This window comes from Magallana gigas, chromosome 3 (assembly GCF_963853765.1).
Source record: "Magallana gigas chromosome 3, xbMagGiga1.1, whole genome shotgun sequence".
Taxonomy (NCBI): domain Eukaryota; kingdom Metazoa; phylum Mollusca; class Bivalvia; order Ostreida; family Ostreidae; genus Magallana; species Magallana gigas.
In genome coordinates, this window is record NC_088855.1 from 8,195,302 (window position 1) to 8,206,805 (window position 11,504).

Here is an 11,504-nt window from a genome sequence, read left to right on the forward strand (position 1 = left end):
TATTTAAATTACGCACTTTTTTATAATATGAATTTTGATTAGACTTTTCAGACAAGAATTTAGAGAAACCCAATATGTTGTGTTATATTTAAAGATAGATTTTAAACTATGTATCAGTAATCGAAACAATTTTAAAAATGGTATGGATCCAAGCACTATTGATATTGAACTCCAGTCTCGTTCAACCAGACGCTCAGCTGTCTCCGTTAATCTCCGGCAAGCAAGAGAGCCTCTCTGTTTGTCGGAGATTTACGGAGAGCCAAGCGTTTGGTTGAACGAGACTATATTAAACTCTGGCGTAGGAATACATGAGACTACAAAAATATCTAAAATGTTCGTATTATATAAAATCTGACTATTTTCAAAGTGCTTATAGATAAGTTTCCTTGAAAAACAATGCTTCAGCATACATTACATCGAATTTTTTTATTATATTCAAGAACTAAGACTTGTCAGCGGTGATGATTTGTGCTTAGGTCCAAACACTGTTTCACTTTCGGTTTTCCAGAGTAACTGCATAGGAGAGTTGATTAAAATCAACTCCCAAAAATCACCATTTAGCTCATCATACTGATTTTCTTTTCACAATAGAAAAGAAAACTAGCCAGGACTTCAAATGTCTTTGAAGTTTTACTAAACTGGAAGATCAACGAGGCAATATCAGTGTAAATTATATATACTTTCAGATAGATCTAAAGGTGTGAACGTCGCAATATTCGACTAATAAATTTTCTGTCTGAAACCTTGTGCAAGATATTATGTAACTACCTTTATAGGGGTATTTGTGGTCTTTAGACTTTTAAATCCAAATGAAATATAAAGTATTAAAAATATTGCATGTAAGAAAAAAGAAATAATTTTATATTCGTTATTTTTGATGCGTTTTTTTTAAATATTTAAATCAAGTCGGATATGAAATATTTATAAACCCCCCCCCCCCCTCACAAGTTGCTGATATCAAAATAAATATGGTGTTACTTTTACTTTTAATCATATACAGCTATCTTTTTTGCCTAGCTAAAAATGATGTCATGTAGTTACATTGTTTTATTTAGAAAATATCTCTCTCTCTCTCTCTCTCTCTCTCTCTCTCTCTCTCTGTTATGTTATAATTTCCTAAATGTTTATGGTCCACAATCAGGAAGGCATGAGTTCCCTTGAGCTCCTCCAATATTCTTACTGCATCACAATTTAATTTGAGCATCCCTTCGATTATTAGCGACACCTCAATGAATAGGCAAATATGTTTATTTCTATCGCCGTAAAATGTAAATTCTGTAAATATGGGCCCAATAAATGGTAATAATAATTTTGACTGCAAAATGATGGGGTTTTTTTTTTCACTAACAGAAATCAGTATATTGTATCATAGCACACAAGATAATTACATTCTAGTGTAAAATGCTCTCTCTCTCTCTCTCTCTCTCTCTCTCTCGCTCGCTCGCTCGCTCTCTCTCTCTCTCTCTCTCTCTCTCTCTCTCTCTCTCTCTCTCTCTCTCTCTCTCTGCTGTTGTCTGGACTTTGGTTATTTATTTAAGATTAAACGAAACAAGGTCGCTATTCATATACTAGTATACATATATACTCTATTCTTCATGACCTAATTATGTCGTATGTAAAAATAAGATGGTTTAATAATAATTTATATAAAATTTCAATACGGAGAAGTTGATATAAAATTTTCATAAAGCAAATTAAGTATATAACAAAATGTTGGTTAACCATGTTACATTAATATCTAATATATATTTATAAATCTTACTGGCTTCCGTACTTTTGTTTATTTATTTTGATTAAAGTGAAAGTAGCTTTTCGCCTTGTATTTCGACAATTGTGGAATGAATTGTCTGGAAAAAGTTGTACCTGTATCATGAACAGCGTTGGTATTGGCAGTAAAGGTAGAATGAAATGATTAAGAAGTCATGCAATCGATTTATTATCCATAACTTATTTCTAATGTACAAGTTCGTCAATATACAGCAATTAGGATTGCATCGCCTTATATTGGTTCTAAAATGATGTTGAGTATAGTTTCTCTCGAACAATCACAGGGGCTCGTCACGAAGTTTTTTCAACCTTTTATATATACCACCTCTATACTATAAAATACACAAGGGAGGAATCAAAACTCGAAAAAATCGCTACCTCCTGATTTCGGTCGCCTCGTATTAATTCTTCTCAGACGTTAAACCCTGCACTCTAGGTATCATTAGATCGGGAAAGGACCATAGTTTTTAGGAATACCTGCAAAATTTAAACATCGGCAACAATTTTAGAAGTTTTCACGCATTTTCTTCCAGTTTACTCTCCGGTGACACTTTCTTCGATCAGATGTTGCGCACCGAATTTATTCATGCGCTCTTATTGGTTAATTTTGTTGATCAAGATAAATCGTACGTTGACTCGTATTTTAGAGGGATATTCAAATGATGAGTGAAGAAGTTCTTATTACGTGGTGAGTATATGTATTAATTTTCATATTTATGTAGAAATATTTTAACCATACCTCGGACATTCGGTAGGACGTGACTATGTATTTCTTGCATCAAAGCAAGTTTGAATATATCGGTTGAAAATCCCTCTAAAATACAAGTCCGCGTACGAGTTATCTTGAGCAACATTGAATTGACCAATGAGAGCGCGACATCTGATCGAAGAAAGTGTCACCGGAGAGTAAACTGGAAGAAAATGCGTGAACACTTCTAAAATTGTTGCCGATGTTTAAATTTTGCAGGTATTCCTAAAAACTATGGTCCTTTCCCGATCTAATGATACCTAGAGTGCAGGGTTTAACATCTGAGAAGAATTAATACGAGGCGACCGAAATCAGGAGGTAGCGATTTTTCCGAGTTTTGATTCCTCCCTTGTGTATTTTATAGTATAGAGGTGGTATATATAAAAGGTTGAAAAAACTTCGTGACGAGCCCCTGTGGTACAATATTAAAAGAGATTTTTATTCTTATCTGATTCTTATATAGATATTTTGCTTGTTTGTTTATCTTGCATCATGTATACTTGAAAAAAGGAAAAGTACATGTATGGTTTTTTTCTTATATTTCTCAGGATATAGAATTCGCAACCATTATAACTCACATAATAGTTTTGATTCTGGGTTTTCTGTTTGGAATATTTTCAATTCGTCAACCGTTCCAGAGAAAGACACACTGTAAGGAAGCTGAATGTGAAATCTGAACATATTTGGGTTGTTGTTTTTTTATTCGTAAATTCTATGAAGGCAGGGGCAATCTGATAAACTATAGATTGTATATCTTTCGTTACTTTTTTTACTTTTTTTTACTTCTTCGATGTTTATAAAGTCTTATGGTATTGAAGCATAAGTCATGTATTTATATATTCTATTCACTAATAATACTCAAACTAATATCAATTTATAATTATGTATAGCTAGATTAGAATATAATGAAGTAGATAGTCATTTATTATTGTAGATGTACAGACTTATGTTATTATTGAAATACATGGTTACAGTTATAAATGTATACTATACTGTATACTTATAAAATTTATGTAATCTGGCCTATTTTATCAGGAGAGGATATACTCAGGCTATGCATGCCTGTTGTCCAATGCTATTGAATTTACCCAATAAATTATGTTTAAATTATGCACATTTCTCAATTATTTTTCCATGTAGTTCCAAATTGCACAGTTGGTATATTCTAACTCACACCTTTATGAATGTTTATATCTTTTAGCTGATCATGAAGACGAGGCATTATTCGTCGGAGATGATAGATGTTGTCCAATATGTTTCGACAGAAACAAGAGCATTGCTTTCCATTGTGGGCACACTTTCTGCAGTCAATGTTCTGATCAGCTGACAGTCTGCCCTAATTGTTGCGTGAAGGTCACACAAAGATTACGATTGTTCTCATAAATAATTATGTAATATATGTTTCCGTATAAATTAATCATAATAATTCTTTTTCACGTTAATTCAATTTTTTAAAGTTGAAAAAAATTCATCAGGAAAATTGCATTTCTATTTCGATATTAATGACTTTGACCTTTATCTTTAAAACGTGATTAGTTTATCGATTACGTTTTTATGACATGATGCTTTACTTCTTTGTCTGCTTTAATGAACTTTGTCAGAATTACAGAGCTTGTGAAAAGAGTTAACGTAGAAAATTCAGATTTATGTTTGTTCAAATCATGATCGGGGGGGGGGGGGGAGAGGGGGGGATTATTTAAAGATTATATTTTCAAGAACTACAAAGCCACGATGAGTAATCTTATTAAAGCAACTTGTTAAAGTTTTGATTCTAAGTTGTTGAAACAAAGCTGTGACTAAAAAAGGGCACAATGTTAAGAAATTATCTACTGAATTGTCCAAATATTTTGGTACTAGACTTTATATAGATGCATTTCGTTGTAAAAGTAGTTCGTAGTTTGCACCTAAGAAGGCTGGATGGTCACGGACAACCATTAATAGAACCATTTTAACAAGACCTTGGACTTCCGGTTGGACGTAGCTATGTATTTCTTGCGTCAAAACAAGTTAAAAATGACGCGTTTTCAAGCGAAATATGCACCGATTGCGTAGTCTTAGCTCAAAATCCAGACAAATCTTGTCGATTTCAAAGAGCAATGGTTAAGTGGCCAGCAATGAAATAGACAGGCCTACGTCATATTGCTGTTTGACACGACTACCCAAAGTCCAAGCTCTTGTAAAAATGGTTCTGATAGTAACCTCCTTTAGAAGGAGAGCTTTATATAAAGATTTAGGGAAACATTTAACTTTGAAAAGCTAAAAATATTAGATTTTCCTTTACTAAATAATGGGTTATAGCTGAACAAATCGCACTTGAAATTTTAAGGTGCATCTAATGTTTATTTTGTTGCCTATGCAGTTTTCTTAAGAATTGTGATTTTTTATTGTTGAACAATGAAATTAAATGATCTTTAAGTTGAAATTAAACTCATTCATACCGAAGTATAATGTTATTTTGTTTGGGTCATGATCTTGGACAGTGAAATGAACTGCACGCTCATTACAGGCACGTAGCACCTTTTTGTAAAGTGTGGGGGCGGGGGCTGACTCATTCAAATGATCTGGAACAACTTCTCAAAAAAAATCATTCGGGAGGAGGGAGGGGGGGGGGGGTAGCGTTGTACATTTAACTTCAATTTCACTTTTTATTTCCTTATTTTCACTTCAATTTTTCAAATAGTCCCAAAACGTTGGTGGTGGAGGACTTCATGATAATTCATATTTTATATGTGAATTAATTAAGAAGAAAATTGTTTGCTGCGAGAAAAAGTGGAAGGACCACCCCCTCTCCCCCCCCCCCCCCCATCTGTCTGTGTTCATAATGATATGAATTCGTGCACACGGTGTATTCACTTCATGTTTGAGCCATGACGGATTTTGATGATTCTGAATTATTCTAAATCAAATGATCCAGCAAACAAATATTTTTCTTTGCCCCATACTTAGGAAAAGGCATAAAGTGTGTATTTATGTTTATGTATGCATGTTTAAGATTGCTTAAGAACACTAACTTGCAGAACTCTGTCATAATTGTGTTATCATTATCTAAGCATGTACATGTTATGGCTGCAATTCAAATGCAAGGACATCTGTTTCAATTGATAGAGCCACGAATGTTTTTTTTTTAAAAGTGCATATCCACTGCACCTTATCTTATAGTGATCAACACCTGCAAATCTTAAATATTTTCCTAATAAATTTCAAGTTCAATTTTTAATTATCACAATGTTATAACTTGTTTTATTCCATTTACTTTTTTTTCAAATTTTATTTACAACACCTGCAAATTTTATGATTATTATAATTAACTCAAGTACAGTAAATTTTGATTCATAATTATTTAAAGCTGCTTTGTCCGATTTTATATCAAATTTTATGCACGCTTTTAAACGATGGCTATGCTTAGTATATGTATAATAATAGACATTGCAGTGGTTTTACCCATCAATTATACCAAATTTCAATGAAGAAAAATACGTACAAAATTTGCTAACAAAACAAACGCCATTAAAAGGTACCGCGTTATTTCGCCTCATGTTAAATTTCACCCCTGACGACGAGACGGGTATAGTTGAATTACGACGTTGACATCGCTTTAAATAAAGGTCGAAATGATCAGACAAATGACAAATAAACATGTGTACGTTTTGTTCGCTAATATTTCCAAAGTCTGTTTTCTTTACAATCGATGCATAGCATGCGGGTTGAATAACCCCAATCATTCGGGGGACGAAACCAAGCGGTTTCCTTTTCTAAACATTTCCGTGATGCATTTTGGTTTGTTTTTTCGTTTGCCCAAAGAGAAATTATTTTTATTTACTTTGAATATATCTAACTTTGAAAGGATACTGATTCTGCTGGTGTAAATAGGAGAAAGTCCATAACTTTCTAAGATAAATGATTTGTATGGAAAAAATTTTGATAATGTAATTACAAAAAAAAAACGGACCAAGTAGCTTTAAATTTTGTTTTATTGATTTAACTAAATGTTTTGTAAGTTTCAATTATTATTGGATGCATTTGAGTATTTCATTTGATGATACATATTATATTAACTATTTTGAAGATGAATCGAAAATCATTTTTTAATTACTTAAAGCTTAATAAATACAAGTTCATGACATCATTTACAAACTTCTATAGAATTAAAAATGTGCCGATTTTGCATTAATACCAAATTAATTATCTTTTCCTTATGTGTTTTTTAAAGCTAAGAAAAGAACAATGATTTAAAGGGGTCAGGTCACGTTTTTGGTCAAAAATTTACAATGCTTCAGAAAGGCATTTTTAATAGGAAATTTGAATGTCAATTCATTTGTTGAGTTACATGTATAAGCGAGTTACAAAGCTTGAAATTCTTCGCTATGTAAACAAAGCGTTTGTTTACATTTTGAACGTTGAAGTACAAATTTCAGGTTTAAACCTAAAATGAATGTGCTAAACGTTAGGAACTGTTGATGTATGCTTAAAATAAATAAAAAGATAGATAACTCAAGGAATGACTCTCAAATTTTATTTTCAAGATCATTAGAAACGCATTTCTAAAGCATTGTAAATAATAAAAACCTAAAAATTCAATTTGACCACAATCGTGACCATGCCCCTTTAATTGTTGTGTAAGAACACTCTCATCGTTTCGCGTTTTGTGTAATCGATCTGCATCTGGCATCTAGACGTGATCCGACTCTATGGATCAAGTTATTGTTGAAAAAATATATGTATTGTTTGAGTAGCATATGTTTGAGCAGTCAAAACATTTATTTTGACTTTGCCAGCTATCTTCTATTCACTTTACTTACAGGTAGTGGTGTACACGAAACGTCGTTAAATTGAAGGAATCCTATACCTGAAAAAGGATTACAACCAATGTATATTGTTGATACATGTATACTGTGATCAACAAGTGAAATTTGTAATTAGAGAGAAAGAACTCAGGTAATATCAGAGGAGTTCCATTTTTAGCCGGGCTCTGCTGAAAGCGGAGTCCTGGCTATAGGCAGGCAAATCACCAATGTTACTATAAATAGCACAAATAAACAAAAAACTAAACAGCGTCAAGGTAAAGCTTCCGCTATACCAAATAGTTACACAAAGAGCCACGTTTTGTCAAAAGTGTTGGCATTTTGTTTCTTTTTTTTAAATTTCGAATGAATTGTCTATCTTTTTTAGTTTTCTTATTAATAACGTGTTTTAAAAACATTACTATGCATTTTGGACACATAAAGTGCGCATAAATTTCCATGAACTACTTTGCTGCGCGATGAAGAAACGGGGATTGAATATATAATGCTTGTTGCAAAATTCAAGGCAGCAACTGTTGAACTTTTTAACTTCTACTAGACAGACATGTTTTTTGTTTACAGCCGCTTACAAAATTTGGTCGCTCTCTGATGCTTTGCCGACATTAAAAGCATGAGAGAGAGAGAGAGAGAGAGAGAGAGAGAGAGAGAGAGAGAGAGAGAGAGAGATATTTAGGCCATTTAGGACTTTTATTATCGCAAAATCTCAGCTGGTCTGAATACATTGATGGTATTGTAAACTCTGCATACAAAAAATTAGGACTTTTAAAAAAAACTTAAGCATAAATTGGGTAGAGAGCATCTCTCTATATTATACATTCCATTCATTAGACCTACCCTTGAATATGCTTCGATTGTGTGGGATGGCTGTTCTGTGCATGATGCAGACAAACTTGAAAAGGTTCAATTGTGTGCTGCACGAAATGTCACTGGGTTGCCAATTTTTGTACCAAGGGAAGCGCTTTACTTAGAAACAGGGTGGGAAATTTTACAAACCAGACGATACATCGCCAAGATGAAAACTATGTTCAAATTTAACATGGGGAGTCTGCCTGATTATTTATGTGATATTATTCCTAACAAGAGGGAAAATATATCGCGATACAACACACGAAACAAGGATCAGTTTAATGTTCCTAAGTGCAGGTTAGATTTACTTAAAAAATCATTTGTACCCAATGCTGTCAATCAATGGAATTCACTAAATATAGAGGCCAGAACAGCCACATCAATCAATTTGTTTTGCAAACATATGCCTAAAGTTACGAAACCCCCTATTTATTTTTCTTTTGGTAAACGCTGTACCAACATTATTCATACAAAGCTGAGACATAACTGTGTATTAAACTATGATCTTTGTAAACGTAATATTATAAATAATCCGTTGTGTTTATGTGGTCAAACAGAAGATGTGTATCATTTCTTTTTTTCTTGTAAAAAATACGCTAGAGCGAGAAACAACATGTTTGATCATTTGTTTATGTTAGATTTCGTCAATATTGACACTGATTTACTTGTATATGGCAACAACAACCTTCCTTTACATATCAACAAAAGCATTTTTGCTTCTGTACAAAAGTTTATAGACGAATCCTTGAGATTTAAATAATATTTCTTTGTGTATATCAATATTATATTTTCTTTTGTTCTATATTCATATGCATGACAACTATTGTTATATTTAAGGAGAGGAACTTGTAAGTTGTTAGAACTTGTTTCTGATCCTTTTGTTTAGTCAATAAAATATGTTCAAAACAAGAGAGAGAGAGAGAGAGAGAGAGAGAGAGAGAGAGAGAGAGAGAGAGAGAGAGAGAGAGAGAGATTTTCAGTCTTTACTACACAATATGCATAAAGACACACCAAAAGAGCCCGGCTTTCAGTACTTTGATTAATATAGTTATTATTTAAATTGCGTTACGTTATACATGTAGTTTACCAACATAAACAGGGGTCAGTAGGATTTTTTCTCAATCAATACGTCAATATATTATGTTCACATCAACTCAAACAATACCTTTCTAGTAAGACAAAATCACTGAAAATTGTCAACTGTACTTGAAATTACAAGAGGCCCATGGGGCCACATCGCTCACCTGAGCAACAATGGGCGTTCAAAAGATATTGTGCCGTATGGTCCCTCGGTAGAATAACAAAAAATAAATATTATAAAGTATTCGAATTTTACACTTATTTTTGCATACACGTAATCTTTGACATTGTACCTTTATGAAATACTATTTTTTTTTTTACCAAAATAAGAAAATCCTACGCAAGATATAAAACTAAACTTTTGGTAGGAGTAAACTGTTAAGTTGTTAACTTCCAATTCCCTATATTTTCTTTGTAAAGCGATCAAAATATATGAAAGCATAAAGGTACATTTTTTTCATCAGCTACTTACTAGTTATTGTATTTTTTAAAAAAAATATAATTGTTATTATTTTTTATTTAAAAAATCCTACATGTATAGATGTGAAGAAGAAAATTGTACCTCAAAGTGCTCAATTCCTCAAATTAAAAACATTCAAAAAATTTATTTGTCTTCTCCATTATAATTAAATGACTGTTATTTACTTTGCGTACAAACCAGGATAATTTTCCGCTGTGATATTTTCTTAGGAATAGCGATAATTACTTTATCCCCGCAACAGAAATGTGTCAGAACTATGGAAACTGTTTTAAAGATGTCGTTTTTATTTACCCGTGTCTGAAAAACTATCAAAATTGATGTAGATTTCACATTATTTATTGTATAAAGAGGGGGCCCAAGAGAGTAGGTATATACAGAATATCAATCTTTATTTTGTTTGTACGAGTATTTAACATACTCTAATTCATATAGAATTTCTAATGTTCAACCAACATTTCAGCTTCAATCGTAGAATTATAAGCAAGATACAGAGCTCACAGTTCGCCTAGGTTTGAGTCATATTTTGTTCACAAGACTTTATTACATTCAGCTTAAGATTTGTAACTTGGTATTTCCTATTCAGCATTTAAAATGGAAAAAAAGAATGGCCTAAGATTTTCAATTCTTTTATTCACTCAAGACCAGTTCACTGGTATTTGAGGTTCAAAATCAGTTTATACAAATGTACACAAACACAGTCAAGGATCACATGTACAGTAGGAGTAATAATGACGAAAAAAGGTTAAGTTTACAATACAATAAGTTGTTAAAGTTGGTTTCTGGAAGAACAGACTTTGAAAATTTTCTCAATAAATATTGACAATTTTTTTTAACTTTTTTAATTTTTATTTTTTAAGATCTGTGTACAAACATAGAATTGTGAGCAAATCTCTGTATCTTGCTTATAATTCGAAGCTTAACACTCAAATATGGTTAGTAAATAGAAATTGTAAACAATTAAACACAAGAAACATGCACTATAACAAATAAAGAACACAATTTATTTTTTCGAAATGAATCATATATATACTTGTATATACCTACATATTTCCGACAGCGATATCAAACTCTATTTAAACTGAATAAACTCGAGAAAATGCCGAGCATTTCAACAAAACCTATTGCATTAATCTACCATTACGCAAAAGATAATGCCGAATTACCGATAGAATGAATTGTATTTCCGTACTTTTTTGATACCTCAGATTTTGCTTAATTTATGCAGGTAAACAGTTAACTGTTTGATTTACCGAAGTCTCTGTTTGATTTGATACGTAAAAATCACGAAATACAGACGATAGCTCCAAGGTTACAAAGCATAAATAATGAAAACGAAACGAAAATCAGAACAAGCTAACACCAACGTCATGTGTGAAAACTGTCAGCGCATTGAAATATTTAGCCTCAATTTACTTCACAAAATCGGCACCAATATATTTTGCATGTTTCAAACATTTCCCTTCATTCGCGAACTGTTGCTCAACAAGCAAATTCATCATAGTCAGATCGACACTTTTTCGTATAATGTCATTGCTGCTTTAAACAAAGAACCTCGTTTTAGAAGTATGGAATACGAGTCTTGGTAAAATGGGTATGCAAACCCGGACCGTGGCAAAATAAAAACCGGGGCAGATCAGCAATCGTCAATTCCAAATACGCATTATTTTGCAGCAATATTTACAGCAAATACAAATATACTGGTCCATCAAATATCCTGAAATTTTAATGAGATTGGCAGATTAATAACTGCCAATCTTTTGTTTTGCCCAGGCCAAGTCTT

General features: G+C 32.4%; 1 non-coding gene across 1 annotated transcript; it reads left to right on the top strand.

The window, feature by feature from the left end:
- The first annotated feature begins 1,773 nt into the window (after positions 1–1,773).
- Positions 1,774–5,091, top strand: LOC105345367 (uncharacterized). The gene is made up of 3 exons (XR_004604396.2): positions 1,774–1,898; positions 3,064–3,166; positions 3,717–5,091. It is a non-coding gene; the product is annotated as an uncharacterized protein (transcript).
- Positions 5,092–11,504: the final 6,413 nt, after the last annotated feature.